General features: G+C 45.3%; 1 protein-coding gene across 8 annotated transcripts in view; it reads left to right on the forward strand.

Annotated features, from left to right (window-relative positions):
• The first annotated feature begins 7071 nt into the window (after nt 1-7071).
• KLF12 (Kruppel-like factor 12) overlaps nt 7072-20659 on the forward strand; it is a 262674-nt gene continuing 249086 nt past the window's right edge. For 3 of the 8 annotated variants that reach the window (XM_046902092.1, XM_025146779.3, XM_040706701.2), the window contains exon 1: nt 7081-7275. The gene's annotated coding sequence lies outside the window, so the exon portion shown is untranslated. Of the gene's footprint in view, nt 7276-7855; nt 8063-8302; nt 8456-20659 lie in introns of those variants that run through there. The other 5 variants (XM_003640556.6, XM_040706699.2, XM_015277008.4 and 2 more) reach the window with 3 other exon arrangements.

The following is a 20659-nucleotide window of genomic DNA, read 5'->3' on the forward strand; positions in this document are numbered from 1 at the left end:
ATAATCTGTGAAATACCCTTTTTTTTAAAATTACAACTCATACCCCCCCCAGAAATTTACTTCTTTTAAGTGTGATGTGTACAAGTGAGTACAGATGAAGCCTCTTAGGCAACTTTTAATCCAGAAAGCACCATGGTATGTTCATTATGCCCAGGTACAACAGTGAGCATTTCAATCCCAAGTCATGAAATAACAAGTGTTGAAAAGAGGCATTTTCTCTGTGTCCCAATTCCATTCTGATTCCAAATCTCTTCTACTGTTGAGGCAGAGCAAATCGCATCAGAATCCAAGAGAGGCTGGTACTGGAACAGCCCAGCTGTGAGGCCTAGAAATCAATGCAAAAGTTATCAACGTGAATGTCTTAGTTATACAGGAAAGTGCCTGTAACACAGGCTGGAAGATGGGAAAGAAGAGGAAAGGAGAAATACTGTCTGAGGAAAGAAAAAGCATATAAGTGCTTATTTGCTGAGGGATTTGTCTTGTAATTTATTTAATACCTCCATGGAGAACAAAGAACTTTGCTGAATTAAAAACAACTGGAAACAAACCACAGAACTTCCTGAAAATATTTGCTATACCTTACACCTGACAAGAAAAGCATAGAAGATTGTTAAGATAATATGAGCAAAGAAGACATCCCAGGTGTTTCAGCTCCCTACAAAGTACAGAATCAGAGTTTGGAGCCATACCTACCCAGCTGAATGTGCTCTGTTGCCAGCCTGTCTGCAGAATCCTTCTCAGTACATGAACAAAACCCAAGCGCTTTTGCAGCACTTCTTCCCACTTCGAAACTGCCCTTCTGCATCTCCCTGTGCAGGGCTTCCTCTGCAGCTCGTGAAACTTGTGCACAGGGAACGAATCACAAATGGGCACTTCTGCAGAGAAGTGGTGGAGTGCAACACAACCAGGAGCCACAGCGAACACAGCACAGAGTGAGCTACAAGGAAGGATGGTCCCACGACAAGTTGCTGTCTTACCAAAAGAGATGTGGTCACTTCAGCGTTGATATAAGAATTCGATACACCTCTCTTTATAGAGCGCTGTTCAAGAGATCCCTCATTTTTTGTTGTCTCCACCAACAACCAAATAACACGTAATTCAGTATACTGAGCTGAGACAATGGAATCAAATACGAAGCTTGAAGTGACGTAAGAAGATTTCTTAGAGTGATCTTAAGTCCATAAATTCAGCTGACGTAGTTTTGAAAGGAAAATCCAGAGCCACTTGTTCCATCCCTAGGCTTTGAACTGACATGCTCTCCACAGCCAGGGAGTGCTTTTCTCCATTTGTTTTCCTTACAGCAATATTAACTGAACACCGGAGAGCTGCAAAAACCAGAATTTTCTCTCACAGAATGTGTTCATTGATGACTTCTTTCTCCCTGTTAACTTTTGCCAGTGTCAGATTACACTAAATAAGAAACCGTCCCTCCTGTGATTCAGGAGCTATTCTCTTAAATAAGATCACAACCCTTCAATGGCTCTTGCTGAAAGAAAGCAACTTAAAAAAAAAGAAAAAGTGCACGATAGCAATCCAAGGTTATATAAGGGGCACATAGCATTCAGATCAAGGGAGTAGAGCACTAACGCTATGCAGCCCCACTTTCCTAGAATATGTTTCTTGGCAACATTGCTAATCTAAATCTGGCAAATTGAATATTTTGATCTCCGTCCCTGGAGAAAAACATACTCCTGTTATATTAGATTATAATTTTCCTCTGTTACGCACTGATGCCGAACTATTCTCCACGATACCCTTCATTATATAAGAGAAGCTATACTGTGTACGCTAAGGTTGCCATTTATGCCCTGACCCAGGTGTTCAGGTTTATTCAGGAGAGTGGGCTGAAGGAAACAACTTCCTAATTGTCAGTCTAAGTATGAACAACTGGCTTGTACGAACTACAGGAAAACACCGATATCTACATTGCAAAGCTCTGATTTTCATACCCAAGGAATACCACTGTTGATGTTTTCAGTGAGCCGTGTGAAATATGGTCACACTGTCCCTTGTACTGCTGTGTTTCCGCTAGACCACTTTGCTTAGTGGCCACCTAGAAGCTGACTAAAATACCCCAACGCGTGGCAGCACAGTGCCATACACATTGGCTTGCTTCATAACTAGATTGAAAGAAACAGAAGCTGATGTCCTCACTCCAAAGAGTTTGCAATCTAAGGCTTTGTCGTGGCTCTCAGAAAAAGGGGCAAGCACAGTTTATTTACATTAAGCCTAACACCAATGTGGGTGTACAAGGAACGGAGGAAGTACTTGGCAGATGATCACAGGCTGGATTGCAAGACAGCAAACGTATCAGAAAGGCCGTATCTGCCGATGTGGTCAGTTCCTTGGCAAAAAACATTCACGTGCCTTTATTCAAAAGGGAAGGCTTGTGAAAGGAATTAGCAACACAATCCCTCAGCTGCAGGTATTTGAATTGATTATCTGTCAACCCAAAGGTTCCCCCAAGTTCAGCAAATGAACACAATCTGTCTTCTAAAATATATCATGTAATTTGTTACCACTTTTTTTTTTTTTCCTTCCCCTAGCCATGCATCACAAATAAGAAAGCACTTAGTTTTTGGTTTGGATAATAATGTTGAGTTCTTTTTCTTTTAGCTTTACTTGATATTTGAATTAGAAAATCAAATACAAGCTGAAATGGAATAAACAATAGGTAACCTAAGAATGTATGTATTCTTATAACTGGTGTTAATTTAAATGACAAAATGGTTCAAACCTCAGCACATTACTGATTTATTTCAGATGTATCTTTATTTATTTCATTGCTTGCATTGTTAAAATATGCTATTGATTTTCTGTTTTCTTTTGTTCTAAGGTTCCAGTGTGCTCTCTGCTGGTGATGCCATTCCCCACTTTGGAAAATGATTGATTCATTATTATTATTAAAACAAAACAACAACAACAAAACAAAAAGGAAAACAAAAACAACAAGACAAGGTTAAGTGTATAAGTTGCTAAACTGCTTTCAATAATACTATTTACTTGAGTTTTTGCTGGATTAGAATCTAAGATGAAGTGCAAATAGGACAACGGCTACTGGGGAAAAACGATGAAGAAATCTGTACCCATGGAGGACAGATGTAGGAGAGGGGAGAGGCTGAGGGACAGGACATAGAGATCTTATAGGACTTTGCTTTTGATTAGATTTAGAAAGCCCCGTTAAAGGAAAGAAATCTACAGGAAGACTGGAAATAATCATTTGAGGTTGTAAGAGTGAAAAACAGCAAGTGTGTAGTACTGGTTTGCAACATGGCAGACCTGGAAAAGGATAATGGAAAACTCTCACATACACAACTGTCAGGTCTGTGATAACCAAAAATGTTCCACCGGCTGATTTGTTCTCTTGGCTTCCAAAATCATGTTTTCCTATTTTTAGAATTGAATATAGCAACACATCTAAAAAAGAAAAGATGTTGTTTCCAAATTTATGATTCTCGTTTCAGGAAAAAAAAAAAAAAAAAAAAAAGGCTTCCTAAGAAGTCCCATTGATGAGTAGAAAATTAAAATTCTTCCGAGAAGAAAAAGGCAAAAAAAAAAAAAAAAGAGAAATGAGAAATGTGTAGAAATACTACATGCCTTCAAAGCACTTCTGTGTTAAAAATTTACGCCAGAACACTTCCAAATAGATGGTGTACGCTCAGCTTTGTTAAGCTGCACAAGAATGGAAACAGAGGGTTCAGGTATGCGGAGCGAGCCAAGACGGTGATTTAGTAGGACAGCTTTTCCATAAAAGTATGTGATTGAGAACTACATTTCTCTATAAATCTGCGTTATACATCAAATACTAATGTGTAATATCCCTGTTCTATATCAATCTATTGATATATCATCATGTAACACATTTCTCCTATGAGTGTAGCTACATACTTTAGATACTGGCCCGCAAATTCATGCATATGGGTAATAGCAGGCAGCCGACCATGTAAACAGCTAGCACAGCACACGGTGAAGCTCACAGGGAACACCTTCCTATCACCAGCCCCTCTTCTAGACCATTTCCTTAGATCCATTAGATAAACGAATAAAATATTCCTTAAGTGTGATAAAATATATATTGACGTTTTTAAATATTTTATCTGGGATTGAATGGAAATGAGCCTCGTCTGCCTCTCAGGGCACAGCGATGTGTGTAACGCGATGTTTCCCTGCTACGCGCCTTATCACAACGTCTACATGCAATCTTCTTCCTGCTACCGCTATTCATTTTTCATGTGCCAACTATTCATTAATCCTTTAACCTCTGTAGGTAAAACCTAGTTTTTCTCTGCAGAACGCTCAAGGCTGGGAAATCATTGCTCCCCATTCCAAGTGCTAATACTTGCGTTTTTATTGATAAATCCAAAAGTAACCTATAAATCTACCCAGGTAACATTTCCAGTGGAGTTCTGTAGTAGCCCACTTCCTGCAGCACTGCACGTTTTATCTTTCTAAAACATGGTGCTACAGTGTTAACTTTTGACTTGGGTTAAATCTTCTGAAAAGGAAGGAATCACATTCCTAATCTCTGGTGAGTTTTTGGAGCTGGCGCTATGCGTGAAGTAACAATAAATCTGCTGTTTGGGTCATTAGACTGTATTTTAACTCTGCGCTCCCTCTTCTCCAAAGGAAAAGATTGCACCAGAGACAAAATAATAGCAAATCACACCTAATCTCCTTTATGGCTCGCAGAGACATATTTATATACAGCGCGAGGTGGACTTCTGTTTCTGTCTGTTTTAGCATTTCTTATTTGCTATTCCACCTTTTTTTTTAACCTTGTGGAAGCAGAGATAACACGCAGGGACAAAGAGCGAAGGGCTTGCTTTACCCCACATGCTCATGCCCAGAGGATGCCGAGTGCCATTCACAGTAAGGGCAGAACACACCAAGCAGTGCATGGCTGTATTTCAGGTTAAATAGATGCTGGTTCTGGTTCCTCAGGCTCGCTGCGTAACTACTGGGTAGAGCAGCAAGCATTTGTTTGTATGTACGGAAAGTCACAGCATTCAGCAGTAGTTATTTACCTGGGCCCGGCCTGGCTCTCTGTGTAAATACGCACACCCTACGGGCTGCTATGAACGTGGTTACGTGGCAGGCCAACCTGACAGCCACAGATTGACTCCTGTTGTGCCTTACTCACCAAACGATTGCCATGAAGGCCTGAGAGGTTACAGACTGGGATTTAAATGTGAGGAGGACAGGCACTGAAGGCCTTACCACAAACATTCTGTTTTCTACACACTCTGACTGGAGAGCAGGCCAGGGACCAGCATGGCAGCAGGACCTGAGGAGGCTTCCCAGCCTCCTTACGCTGAAGGCCTCCTGAACATCACCAAGGGGCACACCAGCAGCCAGGGCTGGTCACAGCCCATGGGCACGCCGGCCCTGTTGTTCCTCCCTCAGGCAACAGGAGCCCGAGGGAGAAGGTGGAGAACAGCCACACCGGCTCTGCCCTGAGGGAAGGCCAGTGGGCTGGCTGCAGGGCTTGGGCACCACGTACTTGTGGGCCAGCACGCTTCCACCAATATATCTCACTGTATAAACATGCACAGGGGTCGCTCCAAAAGTAATGCCTCCCATTTCATTATGTTGGCCCACAACGTCAGAGGTGGATGTTGGTGGTACGGTGGTAGAGGTTGAACCTTCCTGTCGGTCTTCCGTTACATGTTGTTGCTGTGTGACAGATGGCAGCAGAGGGGCAGTCTGACAGAATGGAGCCTGGTACGGGAGTGCAGATGAAGCAGAGGTGTGTCACTGAATTCTGCCACGCAGAAAAAACGGCACCCGCTGATATTAATTGATGCTTACTGAACACTGATGGAGACCAAACAGTGGATGCGAGCACAGTAAGGCAGCGGATGGTGTGGGTCACCTCCACTTGTGGAGAGCACAGGATCTTCTTCGTCACTGGCGAAGATGCACAGGTAGTGGTTGTTACCACTGAAAAAATAGCGTTTTGTACCTGAGGATTTGCTCTATCGAACAGCGTTGCTGTGCTCTTTGTATTGGTTGAATTTCCGCGGAAATAAGTAGGAGGCATTACTTTCGGAGCGACCTGCGCCTTAGTGAGCACACTCTGAAGGCGAAATAGGCGTTTACTTCTCGGAGTTCAGACACCGAATCTCAGGATTCGCGTTTTTGTTTCCCCAAGTGCTTTAAAGTAACGCCTTCAGAGCAGCCACGCAATTTGAGGATGTCGGACTGCCTCTATCCGCGCGCTGCCACGAGAGCCCCGTGCTCCGGTAACCCGCAGCCCCTCCGTGTGAAACCCTTCCCATAAAGGAAGTTCTCGGTTTGCAGAGGCGTGACCCGGCCCCACACACCCACCTCCCTACAAAAAAAAAAAAACAACCCAAAAAACCAACAACAAAACAAACCGCCAAACAATTCGACTACCAGCCCTCACAGAGTTCTCACGAGCTTCAGCGTGTTTATTTAAGTAACAAATTACAAAGGAAGGTCGGCACAGCTCGGCCCCCACCCCCGCCAGGTGACCGCCCGCAACACCCCCCCCCCCCTCCCCACAAGGACGGGGCCCCCGCCCACCGTTCCCTCCTCAGGTCCGCCCCACCCCGGCCCGGCGGCCACCCTGCGGGAGGCGGGGAAGGGCCGCCGCCCACGGCCGGGGCTCCCCGCGGCGCCCCGCGTCCCCTCCCTCCCCCACCGCCTCGCGGGGCTCCGTCCCCGGGCATCCCCTCCGCTCCCCCGTCCCCACGACGCCCGCCGCGCCCCCAGCCCGGGCCCCGCCGGCGGCCCCTCCCCCGGGCCGGGCGTTCCCGTCTCCACCCCGGGGGCGGGCGGCGCACCGAGCCCCGGGGCGGCTGCGGGGCGGAGGCGCGGCCCCTCCCTCTCCTCCCTCCCTCCTCCCTCCCCGCCCGGCGGCCGGTGGGGGCGCTCGGCGTGCCAGCGAGGACACCGGCGCCCGCCGAGGCGAGAGGGGACCGGCGCGGCGCCTTTGTCTGAGCGGAGCGGCTCGGTTCGGCTGCCCCGCGCGGGGCTCGGCCGCGGCGCTGCGCGGTGTCGCGGAGCGGGCGCGGCTGAGGCGGCGCCGGGAGCCTCCACCCCCGGCCCACCCTGCCCGCGGCTCATCATGTGACGCGGGTAAGTCGGCGGCGAGCGCCGCGCTTCCCCGGGGTGCCCCCATTCATTTCCTGGGGACGGCGGCGAGCTGCGGGCGGGGGGCGCTGCCCCGGCGGAGGGGGGCCGGGCCGGGCGGCGCGGGGACACCGCGCCGGGGGGGAGGAAGCGGCGCTCCGGCTCTGCGGCTCCGCTCAGGTCTGTGCCCGTTCCGTTTCTTACCGGAATAAACGTAACGTCGGCGTTATTTTGGCTTTCGGCTGTCCCGGTCAGCGCCGAGATGAAGTGAAATAATTAAGAAAAAGAAAGAAAGAAAGAAAAAAAAAAAACCAACAAAAAACCCAACGACCCGACAAAGAGCGGGAGGGAGAGATGGGGGCTCCGCGCGGGGCCGGGGCTGCGGCCGGGCCGGGGGTCCGCGCGCCCGAACTTTCCCCAACTTTCCCGCTGAGGCCGCTGCGGGGGGCGGCCGAGGGGCAGCGCGGGGCCGTTTGTGCCGCCCCTCCCCGCCCGCTGACCTCCGCCCGGGGCGGCCGCGGGGTCCGGGCGCTGCCCCCGCCCGGCCGGGGAGCGCGGGGGGGGTGGGGGGGAGCGGCGGCGTGACCCCGTCCGCGTACATCCCTCAGCCCTCCGTACATCCCTCAGCCCTCCGGAGCGCGTCCGCGCCGCGCTGTCAAGCGGGGCGGCCGTTCGCGTTGCCGTTGCGCGCGCGGGGCGCCGCGCGCCCGTGGCCGTGCCCGGGCCGGCCCGGGGGGGAGCCGTGCGGCGGAGGTGCGCTGCCTTCCGCCCGCCCTCGGCGGGGCCGCGGCACCCCGCTGTGCTCGGGGCCGCGCCGGCGGCTGTCAGCGCTGCGAATTGGAGCGGATGTGTGCGTGCCTCCCGGGGTCAGAGCGCCTCGGTCCGCGCGAGGTGCCGGGGATAAGTTCGCTCCCCCCCCACCGTGGCTTATGACAGCCTTTGGCAGCCCCCCCTCCCGATCCCCCGGGTAAGTAAGTAAACCGCTTCTTTTTCGTATCATTTTTTCCCACCGTCGTACGATAAATGGCATTCTCTTCGTTTTTCCCCTTCGTCCCCATCCCGCCCAGCCCCGGCAGGTAGCGACCGCGGCAACTTCCCAGGGCCGCTCTGTAGCGCGGGCTCCATTTTCTGGAGCTCCAACTCCGGAACGTGCGGGAGCGGCGGAGCGCTCCGTGCGGGATCGGGGCGGGGAGGGGAGGGGGGCCGCGGGCAGCGCTCTGTGCATGATGTCAGGCTGCGCGCACCGCGCTGCCGGGCTCCTGCGCGGCGTTCCTGCGGGGGGTGCCCGGAAATACCTTTCTAACGGGACGTAATCAACTCGCGAACACCGCCTGGAAGCCGCCGCGTCGCCCACCGGGAGGTACGGGCGAGCCCTCGGCCGCGCTGCGAGCGGAACGCCGCGGCCCCCCCACCCCCAACCTCCCCGCTCCGACCGCCCCCGGCTCCGTCGGTCGGTGGCGGCCGCTGCGGGTCCCCGTGCTGAGCCTGGCGGATGACATCACCGTGCCGCCGGCCGCAGTGCCCGGGCTGCTCCCGCACCCCGCCCCCCATCCCCCCCCCCCGTATCTCTGGAACCGGGCGGTGGGGGTGGCCGGAGGACGAGGTGGTCGGGTTTTTTGTTGCTTTTCCCCCTTTTTCCTCCTCCTTGCTTCTCAATTCGCGGAGTAGTGCATAGCATTTAAAGGGGGCTGTGGAAGAAATCATCTTTTCCCTGCCATCCGCCAGCGTTTGGCTGCAGGGAGAAGCGCTGCGGGGCATTTGAGGAATGATTGCGTTGCGTGCTGGAGGGAGTTGGGGATTTGGGAGGTGCTCTTTGGTTTCCGCTGCTGCTAATGGAACGGTATCACACGTGTGAAGAAGGGGAATGGGAGATGAGGGTGGGTTTTTGTTTTAATTTCTGTTATATTCTTTTTCTTCAGCAGTATTTGTAGTAGCATTGCCAGGCTGCCTACCCGTTGTTCCTCTAGAAAAAAAAAAGCTTTGCCGAAAAGGCATCCGAGAGCCCAAGGGAGGCCAGAAGAAAATTTGTAACAACTTTTTAAAAATAAACTTTTACGGTGATTGCAGGACTGGCTATTAACCACGGAGCCCTCTGCCTGTTGGGATTAGCCAGATCTGAGTGTGTGCAAACTGAGCTTCACTTCTGGAGTGAGCTTTAGATACTGCAGCATCAAACCACCTCTTGTGCTGTGGAGAGGGCTTAGGCTGCAAACTCCAGTGTTAGGAACTGTCCTTCTGTTCTTGAGTTTGCAGACCTGTCCAGCGCATGACTGAACCTCCAGTCATTAGGTAGAAACGTAGACCCCATGCTATTCTGGCAACGTGTCTCATGGTATTTGAGGTGAACTTGACCACATTTAAGTGTTGCTGAAACCCTGTGAAATTCAGTGTGTGTGTTTTAGCACTTAGAATGGCATCCTGTTGTTGAGCTTTTGGATATGCATCTACCCACCCAGGGAGTTTATCAACTAAAGGGAAGGCGTGTGCCGTGTCTAATTGCTGGGTAAGCAGCGCCTGCTGCCTCCACCTTCCCAGTGCTATGGTGTGGCAGCCTTCATCTTTGGGGCTGCTGGATCATCTCTGAGCTCTTTGGGATGGCCGACCTCCTTGCTCATTTCCCAAAGACGTGAACATTCTTTGTGTTGGGTAACAGAGCTGCTCAGTGCAAGATTGGTTTTGACTGGATCTTTTTTCCACTCAGGTTGAATGTACAAACGCCTTATTCACCATCTCATATTAATAATGCCAGGGGAATACTCTTTTTTTTTCCTTGAAGTGTTTCATTTTTAGTTTCTGAAGAGTTGCCTTGATTTATTGTGTTGAGACATAGTTGTGGTTTGCCTTTTCATAGAATCATAGAATGGCCTGGGTTGAAAAGGACCACAATGATCATCTAGTTTCAACCCCCCTGCTATGTGCAGGGTCACCAACCACTAGACCAGGCTGCCCAGAGCCACATCCAGCCTGGCCTTGAGTGCCTCCAGGGATGGAGGCACTTTCTTGACTTAAATACAAAGAGAAACAAACAAACAAAAAAAACCCAACCAACCAACCAAAAAAAAAAAAAAAAATTCTTGAACTGGAAATTTCAGTTTTAGAAGAGCTGAGATGGATGCAGCAGTGAGACTTTGACCTTCTCAGCTCTTGACTAGTGGTTGTTTACTACAGCTGCAGCTGTGCGCCTTTGAGAGAGGAGGAGCTGCGCATGCAAGCATGCTCACTTTCCTCAGCTACAAAGAAAACATAGGAAGAGGCATGATGGTTCAAAGTGAGATTTCCTTAAGGAAAGTATTAAGCAGTCAAAGTGCAGCTTTTCCTTTACTGTTGTGCAGGGTATAGCTGTGCTGTAAGACAAATATTTGAGTCTTCAGAGTGCAAATGTAAAAGCATGAAGTGATGACATTCCCTATGCAGTGAAAAAGATAATTTTTTTAATGAAATACACGCTAGAAAAGTAAAATCCTTTTATACTGTAGCTCTGGAGACACTTTAACAGTGTTTGTCAATCAAAAGCTCTGTGTAACGTTACTCTGTTGAACTTCAGACAGACCTGTATCAGCTAAATGGATTGTTTTTAAGTCAGTCCTAAACATGAACATGAATGAGCAACAAGTGCTGTATTTGCAGATTATGTTTTGCTGGGATAGTTTCTATCTGGGCATACAGCTCTGTAGGCAAAGTTGACAGGAGCACTGACAAGACCGACTACACGTACGTGGCTCAATTGCAGCAGTGGGTAGAATTGGACCTACGTGTGGAAAGTTGTGTGGTCTCTTTTGGTTTGTAATAAAACTATGCTGGTGCTGTTGCAAAAAGCTCTTTTCTGTGTAGGTCTGCTTAGATTTGGAGCCCCAGAAGGTGTGAACTTTCTCATACTTCATTGAGGTTTGGTGTGATTGGTTGAAGTTGGCTTTGAATTTGTGCTTTTGTCATTGGTCCCAAGCAATAACTATAATGCAAAGATAGACGACTGTTCTTTAATCAGTTCTATTTATTATTTGGTGGCAGGGAGTTCTTAAAAAACAAAACAAACTGAGAGACGGAAGAAAAAAAATCAATGTGGCTTTGCCAAGAAGTGAGTAGATCTGTGTATGTAATGTTGAGCTAGTGTGGGCTTTCCTTTCTTGATTTCAAAGTAATACCTCTTGGTATTTTTCAGAATGAATAATTTAGACTTTAGTCTAAACCACAGTCCAAGTATAATGTAGGTTTTTTTTGTTGTTTTCTTTTTGTGTCTATTGCAAAATAATATGATTTGAATTGGAGGAGCTGTCTTGACGTTATGGCTGTGCCTGGCTCATATAGCTGTTTCTCTTTCATTTCCTGCCTTTTTTAGCAGAGGTGGTGGCACGAGCCATTGCAGCGTCGTTCAACTGAAATACACAGTAAAACTTGGCTCAGGAGTGAACGTATGATCTCGTGTGAAATGTCTTCAAAGAACGGAGGTGGCCCAGCACAGGCTGATGGTAAACTTGGGTGCTGATCTAAGAGGAGCTGTCCTCTTGCTTTACTGCCTCTTTGCAGCATGACAGTATAGAGGTGACTGAAGCTGTATCAGGCCACCACTTGTAGCAGCCCCTGTGGCCTCTACATAGTCCGTGGTGTGAAATACAACCGGTGCTGGATCCTCAGGTGTTGGCTCTTCTTCAGGGAGCTCCCTTACCCTCCAGTCTAGATACATCCTACTGACCATGCATATCTCCACAGCTGTGCACGTCAGCTCCTCTGTCAGAGGAGTCTGTTCATTTGCAGGTAGGTAGGACTTGTGTAGGTGATGGCTTGCTGACTTTAGTTGTTGTGGATTTTCACTAGAGTTAAAAACAACACAGTTAAGGATGCAAAAGCTAAGGTATGTCAGAAATATAATTGCATATGTGAGATTCAAGGGAAATCACGTGATTCAAGACTAATGAACAAAGTTTACGGAGACCGTTGTAGCTTGACATTTCCTCTGAATGCAATCCTAACAATGTCTGGGTTTTCATTTTTGTAATCTCTTGGTTTGTTTATTCATAGATACTTTTTTTCCCCTGTGGAACACAAGAAGGACATTTCCTCGTGGTGTTTATCCTTCTGTGGGTTGCTGGTAGCGCTCGCGTTGACGGGCTTTGGAGTTGCAGCACAAACCAGCATCACTTGAGTTAAGGCACGTCTGGTAAGCAGTAGCAAGCTTTTGTCCTCTCTGTGAACCAGCCCTTAGAAGAGGAATGAAGTATGCTTTTTGCTAATGGCTGGCACAGTATTTGCTACATAGCAGAGTAATGATGGGACTCAGAAATCCCCAGCTTTGTTCCTGGCTGTGGGTTGAATGTGCTGTCTTTGTTTAAACGCAGAACAATCAAATGCATGACCTTGGACATCAGTGCAGTAAAGGGGATAATTAATCAGACGTATCGTGTTGGAGACCTGAGCTCTGGTCTCAGCTTTGTCAGACGTTGCGTTAGGATAACTGCTTTGTTATCCCTCTGTAAGGTGGCAAGCAATGATCCCAATTTCTAATTAGCGTGGGCGTTATCCAGTGGTCAGAGCTGCAAAGAGCACAAGGTTATGAATGCTAACACTAGTCTGCCTGCTGACTACCTAAGGATGGTTTCTTTTTCTCTGCCTTGGCCAAAAAGCCCATTGGTGATGGTGACATTGCATGTATTTCCTAGAGGCTTAGATCCCCGTCGGCAGTGCAGGAAGCACAGTGGTGCCCTCAAGCTGGGTCACTGCAACTGGCGTGCAAAGAGCTGGGGCTGTCAGGAGGAGTGCTCGGGGCATGTTAGCAGAGTTGGATGTCTTGCCAGCAAGTCCCTGGAAGCCTTCCTGAGCATGTCCAGGCTGTAACTTAGGTAATGGTGTTCAGCTGTGTAACACACTGGCTGTGGCACGGGAAAAGGTGATTCTCTAACCCCAGCAGTTTCCATTAGGAAAGCATTAAACTCTTTCTGTGGATCTCTTTGGAATGATTCTTCCTTATAAGAACATTATGAATTGTTCTTTAGACTTTATCCTTTACCAACATAGTCAAAAATACCTGATGTATTCTTGAATACTTTCATATCAAACTTTGCAGAAGCACTGAGAACTTCAGCTGAAATGATTGTTAAATAGAATGATCTAGCTTGCATCAAAAAGAACTGGTTGTCAATTACCGTGAATGTTGTTGGTTTTTGTTTTCATGGGACTGGCATTTTTAGATGTGCTAAAAATTCAGGACACTTTTCATAGCAGATGTGATAGTATGTGGTCATCCTTGTTAGAATTAGTCATATTAGTTGCTGGTTCTTACTAGGAAAAAAGTAAAGATGACTGTATTATGCAGTAACACTTGACACAAATCTGAGCAGGACTTAAAATCAGAATAATGTAGACAGTCTTTATTTTGAGTGTAGCTATGCTGGCATAAAACAGTTTTGAGTAGTTTTGGAGTAAGAATTGGCAGTGCTGTAAGAGAGCACGTAAAGAGCTATGATTGATGATGCTTTAAAATCTTTTTAAGTGTTGGACAGTAGTTGGAGCTATTCCAGTTTCTTTTTCATGGAATCTTACGGTTGCAAGAAAATTTGGGTTAAGTGGGAAATGAAAAGATTTTCTTAGAAAAAAACCCTAAAAACAGAAGTTGGGAAAATAGTTCCTTTCCAGTCCGTGTAAATCAGTAAGTTACAGGACAATTTTTCATAGTTTCTATCTAGTCAATTAAATCTTTTGTATGGATGGGGCCCTGCAGAATTTCGAAAGGAAAAAAATAACAAAATGGATAGCAGTGTTGGGTTTCCTTCCCTTCTGAAAGGGAGAGTGTGCAAACTCAGTCTAGTTGGCACGTAGATTAGGAGGCTGCTAATTCAGTAAGTTTTGCCGTTTTCAGTTTTACTTTCCAGATCTATATTCAGCTAAATCAACATTTTGCTAAAAATTTCTTCAATGTATATCTAAAGAATATATGTCAGTAGTTCTGGGCCTTGTATTGTGAGAAGATCAATAGTCACGTGCAACAAATACAAGCACAGGACAAACTGAAAAATAATATTAGATTTAGAACAGGTTGTTTTTTTTTTTTTTCCCACATCCCAGCCCATATTTGGGATAGATTTATTTTATGCTTGCTAGAGATGTGCTCTCTTTTAGTTTCTGTGTGCTGCAGGATTTAAGAAGGCAATATTTCTTTTTCATTGCGATTGTAAAGAAGCATGTGGGCAGGGGCAGGGGTGGGAGTCTCTCCTCCGTGCTTAGTAGTTGCAGGCACTTGTCGAAGAGAGTTCTGGTGGATAACCTGAATAAAACTCATTCCTTTCCTTAAAAGAGCCTTGCTCATCCTTACTTCAGAGATGTGTGCTGAAGTCATGATACCACAGGTGTTCTTAAGGTTAAAAAAAAAAGTCTTTCATTGAAGGACTACGGAGAAAGTCTAAGATGATTAGCTTGCACATAAGTGTGCACACTGTTCTTGTTTAAAAACAAGTGAGAGGTGACCTGCACTGGTCACCTTAAATCCTTGGGAAAACATTCCTGTCTCTGTGGGATTTATCGGTGGTGAGATGGGGAGATTCCATGCTCTATGTGCTCTTGTTTTTTATGTGGCTTTCACACTAACACCACATACTGTGAGAGCAGGCACTCTTAACCAGGCCGTGGTTTTCTTCAGTGGAGAAAAGCACCAGGAACTTAACTGTTTGGTACCCAAGTCATTTTGGGGGCATGACCCCAAGTCCATCAGCAGAAGTGAGAAAGGCTTGTACTTTCACATCCCTGTCAAGCATGGCTACAGTTCCTTGTGTCTACAGCTTTCATTAACTCATCCTCTTCTGGAAAAATAAGACTTAAAAATAAAGGCAGAAAATTTCTTACTGTGATAAAATTGACTACAATCAGAATTAGCTCTTTCACATCCATCAGTTCTTCTCACTGTGTACTCAACTGTTGCTGCTTCTGCCTCTTGTGACACTGTTTCCCCATACTTCTTTAGGTGAAAAATACAATTTTCTGCCATTGTTTCCTTCTGTTGTAGCGCTTCCACTGATGACCTTGAATAGAACAGACTTGTAATGAAAAAGCTTCTTTAATTTTTTTTTCCACTGTTTTTTCTTAATCTTTCTACTTGTATTCCTTTGTATATCCCAACCCGCAGGCCATTAAAACTTGTCTTCTGGGCTGTTTGGTGTGATAGTGGATGTTGTTGCTAGACATAGCGCTAGATAGTTGAGATATCCTTGTATAGTACTGCGATACTATAAATAACAACATAACATTAGCTAAAAATTAGAAATATAAAAGTACTGTCTGTTGAAACGTTCTCCTTATGTTATACAATGTTACAATTAATTCAGCAAAACTGAGAAATTTTGTCTGTAGAAACGAATCTGTAAAAGTACTTTCTGAAGAAGTGAGGCGTGTGCTGGGGCAATCATTTGATACAATCTGAAACTTTAATTCCTGTCAGACACCATAGACTTTTTGGTTTCAAAGTTGAATGAGTAAGCTTTTATGGAGTTTGAAGACTGGCAACTGTGTGAAGAGTTCTGTTCTGAAAGCACCTTAACAACACCGTGAATGCCACAGAAAAAAGTGAAGCCAGACCTGACCAGCGTGTAAGTTCTGAAGGCTTGTAAGGCATTATGTCTGGTTAAACAGGATTGCATTTAGCTGTAACTGCCAAATTTGGTTCATTCTTTCACTTGATAGTATGACTGATGACTTTGGAGATCCATCTAGAGGCACTGAGCTTAGAAATGAACTCTTCACTCGTGGGTTTAGGTGTATTCCTGGGCTTTGTTGCTATAAGACTGCCATTGTTCTTTCCGTCTGGCACAGGTTTTCTTCTCTTTGTACACTGCTCTTCTGCCTAAACGTGAAGCCCAGTTTTGAGAGTGGGATTTAATTCCGTGTGCCCTAAGCTAAAGATCAGGTCAGATAGCCCCAACAGAGAGGTGTGTAAATATGTATTTTTAAATCTGTGATGATTTAGTGAAGAAGACCTTAAAGCCTATGTTTAAGTTGTTAATTGAGGAGTGAAGCTGAATTTTAAGTTCACTGCCATCCTGAAGGGTGGTTTCAGATGATGATGGGTTCTGTTCAGTTTTCAGTTGATGGTGAATGTGCTATCATTTAAGCAGATACCAGAAGGAACTTAAGTGTAAAATCAGGGTGTATTGATTGGTGAAAGAACTTGGTGGGATGAGAAGGGAAAAACAGGCCGGTCAGCCTCACTTTGGTGCGTGGCAGAATATGGAGGTTATTCTGGGAGATAACAAGTAAACACCTGAAAGACAATGCAGTTATTGGTCAGGATTCATAGGAAAAGTCCTGTACAGTGAATGTGATCTCCTTTTTATGATGAGGTTACTCACCTTGGGATCAAGGAAAGCTGGTTGATGTAATCTTTTTTAATTTCAGCCAAGTTTCTGGTGCTGTTTCTTGTAGAATTCTTCTGGACAAAATGTCAACATAAAGCTAGACAAATGTATAACACAGTGGGTGAACAGTTGACAGAGAGGTTGGGCTCGGAGGGTTGCAATAAAATGGTATTACACCAGGATGACTGCCAGTCACTAGTAGGATTCCACAGGGCTTTGTTTTAGGGCCAGTTATCTTCAATGTTTTAATCAATGATTTGAGGACTGGACTTGAAGGGGGACTGGACTATTTGTGGGAGTACTTGTGATTGCCTTGGTAGTAGAGAGACTTCACAAGGAGAATGACAAATGGGAGGGCTGGATAATTGCCAGCTGTATAAAAAGAGCAATTGCCAGGTTCTGCATTGGGTGCAGGTTGGGGGAGAGGGGCTGGTGAGCAGCCTTACATAGAGGGATCTGGGGGTTCAGGTTGACAAGCTGAATGTGAGCCAGCAGTGTGTCCTGGCAGCCCAAAGGGCCGGCTGTAGCCGGGGGAGCAGCAGGCACCAGGCCGGGGGTGGTCCTGCTCTGCTCTGTGCTGTGCGACCTCACCTCCAGCACTGGGGGCAGAGCTGGGTGCCTCAGTGTAGGAAGGACGTAAAACTATTAGGGAGTGTCCAGGGGGAACAGCGAAGATGCTGAAGGGTCTGGAGGGGAAGATGAGGAGCAGCTGAGGTCCCTGGGTTTGCTCAGCATGGAGCAGAGGAGCTGAAGGGAGGCCTGATGGCGGCTGCAGCTCCTCACAGGGAGCAGAGGAGCAGTGCTGAGCTCTGCTCTGTGTGACAGCGACAGGGCCCGAGGGTATGGCGTGGAGCTGTGTCAGGGGAGGGGCAGCTGGGTGTCAGGGGCAGGGTCTGCACCAGAGGGTACTCAGGCACTGAACAGGCTGTCTGGGGCAGTGGTCACAGCTCTGAGCTCCTGGAGTTCAAGGGGTGTTTTGGACAGCGCTCACGGGCATTCAGGTGGAGTTTTGAGTAGTCCTGTGTGTAGTCAGGAGCTGGACTCCGTGATCCTTTGGATCTCGGATTTCCAGCTCAGGATTCTGTGGGGTCAGGTTGCAGATTTGCTATTTTGAAGATCAGGTGAGACTGTCACAATAAGCTAGTTCGATTTGAATTGAGTTATCAAGAGGACATCACCTAGACTTGCATTAAACCAACATACTTTGCTGGAGTTGGAACATTTATGAATGTGTGATCATAATGCAGAGGGCGTAATGCAACGAAGAATCACCTGTATTCCTCAGTAAGGTATTTACAATTGCCTTAACCTTTGTGCCTTATTTGTACCCTGAATTCATCCATATACTTGGCTTCCAGCCATTTAACCTTGTTGTACTTCTGTCCCTTAAGTGAGTGGTCAGCCAGTCTCCTGTCAGTTCCTTCTCTTTTTGTTTCCAGAGTTTGCATAATTGAACGGTGTTTTAATTTGCAGCTGTTAAAGAGGGTGAATTGATTTAAATCATTTTTACTTCAGAGTAGGAGGCAGGAAACCTTTGGTTAAACAATCAGTTTAAACCTTTTTTTACTGTATCCTTATGTGTTGTTTCTAGTGCTATCCATTGCCTAAATGATGTTCAGCATGCTGATAAGCAGCAGAAGTCTTTACACACTGCATATGCCACTTTTAGCTAAGAGAAAGCACACCTGTGTGTGTGTACATATATATATATATATATATAGATAGATACATATATAAAAGTATACTTCTGTATTAGCACAGCGGTTGAAACTGGATGATCATTGTGGTCCTTTTCAACCCAGGCCATTCTATGATTAGAGGAGTTGATTTTTCTGTTTAAATTTTGAGTTACTAAAATTGCAATATGACAGGAGATGTATTATTTCCTGGATGGTTTAGTTTTAATACTGACTCATTCAACCTATATTGGGTGGAAACTGGAACTCTCCTAAATTGTAGGAATCATCACTTAAATAATTTGTATTATTTATGTCTATTTTCAACGTGCCTAGTTATTATAAAAATCTTCATAAAAAGTATTTGTAGTTAAAATTAAGTTTTATATTGAACAATGGAAAAATGTAATAAAAGAAGGAGAAATAGATGAAACTCGCAGGCTCTGTTTAAACTGTACTTGAGAGTTTTAGAACTAGTATGTATCATTCTTCAGCATATTATTTATATTAAAAGATTGGAAGAGAAATTAAATGTTGTGTGTTTTTGCTCCTAGTAAATATTTTCAACTTCCATGTGAGCTATCTAGTGGTCTGTGGTAGTAGAATAGGCTGTGAAAGAGGTGATGCTGTTGTGCAGCTGCTTATTAGTTAGTGTGCTACATTTCAGTTTTCTTTAGTCTATAACTTTTATCAGATTAGTAATGGCCATTTCCTCAAAACTTCAACAAACGAGTACTGCTTAAATGTGGACAAAAGGAGTTTAAATAATTTTTACAATTTTAAACTTTAGTTTTTCAACTTCTTGGAGAAGAATAATTTTAGATAAAAATTACTTTTTTTTCATTAGGTTTATAATAACATTACAAGAAGACTAGTTCTTTACTAAAGACCGTGTCTTTACTGTAGAGGTGTTGGAATGCTGTTTGTTAGGCTGCTTTTCGTAGAAGTATTAATCTTTGTCAAAAGATAGAAGTGCCCATCTTTTCATGTTGTGAAGCTGCATGTGAAAGTAACTTTTATGGAGGTTTCACTTTCTCCCATGTAATGACATCATCATCCAATTGCTTAAGTGCCTTTTCTGATACGTCTACTGTGTGTATGTTGCACTACTTAAGACCTTTCTGTCTCTTGTTCACCATTTTTTTTCTTTCAGTGTTTATCCAGGATCATTTCAAACATAATAATGCAATTCAGGTACTCAATTTTCCCCCTGTAATTGCTGTTAGTTAACCGTGCAATTTCTAAAAGAGGGAGTATGAGTGTCAGGTGATTTTGCTGAGTTTGGCTCAACCTCAGGAAGTTCTGCTCTTTGACAGTAATTTTGTCGTTGATGTCCTGCTGATACTCAAACTAACTGGGGCTTTTTCTTATAATTATTTCAGACTTCTTAGAGACTTGCTTTCATGCTTACGTACGTACTGCTCTATTTCCTCAATCTTCTCAAGGAGATATGTAAATAAAGCTTAATTTTTACGTATTCTGATCATAAAGATATGATAATGGAGAAGTTTGTTTTCATCAGGAAACCAAACCAAAGATGGGCTTTTCTCTTTTTTCCTCAGCTTTTTTCTTAACTTCTTGAAATAGACCAAAATACGTTTTTATTATTATTATTATTTTTTATTTGGCAGCTTTTCCAATGTATGCAATGTACTTCAGTGTGATAACTCTATTTCTGCTTGTATTTCTCTCGGAGGCGGATGGAAGTATGTAGGATGCAGCGTTATCAAAAACTGTACAAGTGGAAGTGTTGAGTCTCTTCCTCCTCCTTGAGGAAGAAAAAGGAAATTTGTTGGCTCTGTCACTTTCTTTCTCCAGGTTATTGTAACTACTGTAGATCATGTCAGAAGGATTAGGTTTAGGAACAAGTACCATGGTGCAATATAGCCTTGTGCAGCAAGTCAGAAAACTGAAAGGAGCCGTTTAGAGGACAGATATTATTAATGCTTCAAGCTTTCTGGGGAAAAAAAAAAACAAACAGCTCACCAGGTAAAGAGCACTAGAAATACATTCAGTTGAGGCTCTTTGCCAAAATAATATCTTGTTCTGCTCTTGAGAGAAGTTCAAATCAGTGTTTATTTATTTGTGTTTTAAGAAAAGGAAAGAGAAATACATTGTAAAAACAAATTCTATACACGTCTCATACAAAACTATTACAGAACTGATTGGGCTGTGGGGAGGCATCACCTTTCTAAAATCAAATTGATCTTCCATCATCTGTTACAATCCCGGTTTTTGCTCCACATCCTCCTGCTTGTAAACTGGCTTTCATTTCACTCTGTGATAGCTTTATTTAGGCTTCCAGTGGAGTGCTTGAAGTGGGCTTGTACTTAACTCTATTGGACTTACTGCTATTCATGATTTTTATGCTCTTTGTGGACCACCAGTTTATTAAGAAATAGCCTCTTACAGTCAAGGAATAGTGTGTCAGGCTTGTGAAAAGCTCTCCGTGGAGCTTTTGAACTCTATATTCTGAGTGTAGCTCTTCACATGGCAAAAGAAATGTGAACCTGAAGCATATACAGCCATTAGCTTAAAATCCTAATATGCTAT

The sequence above is a fragment of the Gallus gallus genome, chromosome 1 (assembly GCF_016699485.2).
Source record: "Gallus gallus isolate bGalGal1 chromosome 1, bGalGal1.mat.broiler.GRCg7b, whole genome shotgun sequence".
In the NCBI taxonomy this organism is placed as follows: Eukaryota; Metazoa; Chordata; class Aves; order Galliformes; family Phasianidae; genus Gallus; species Gallus gallus.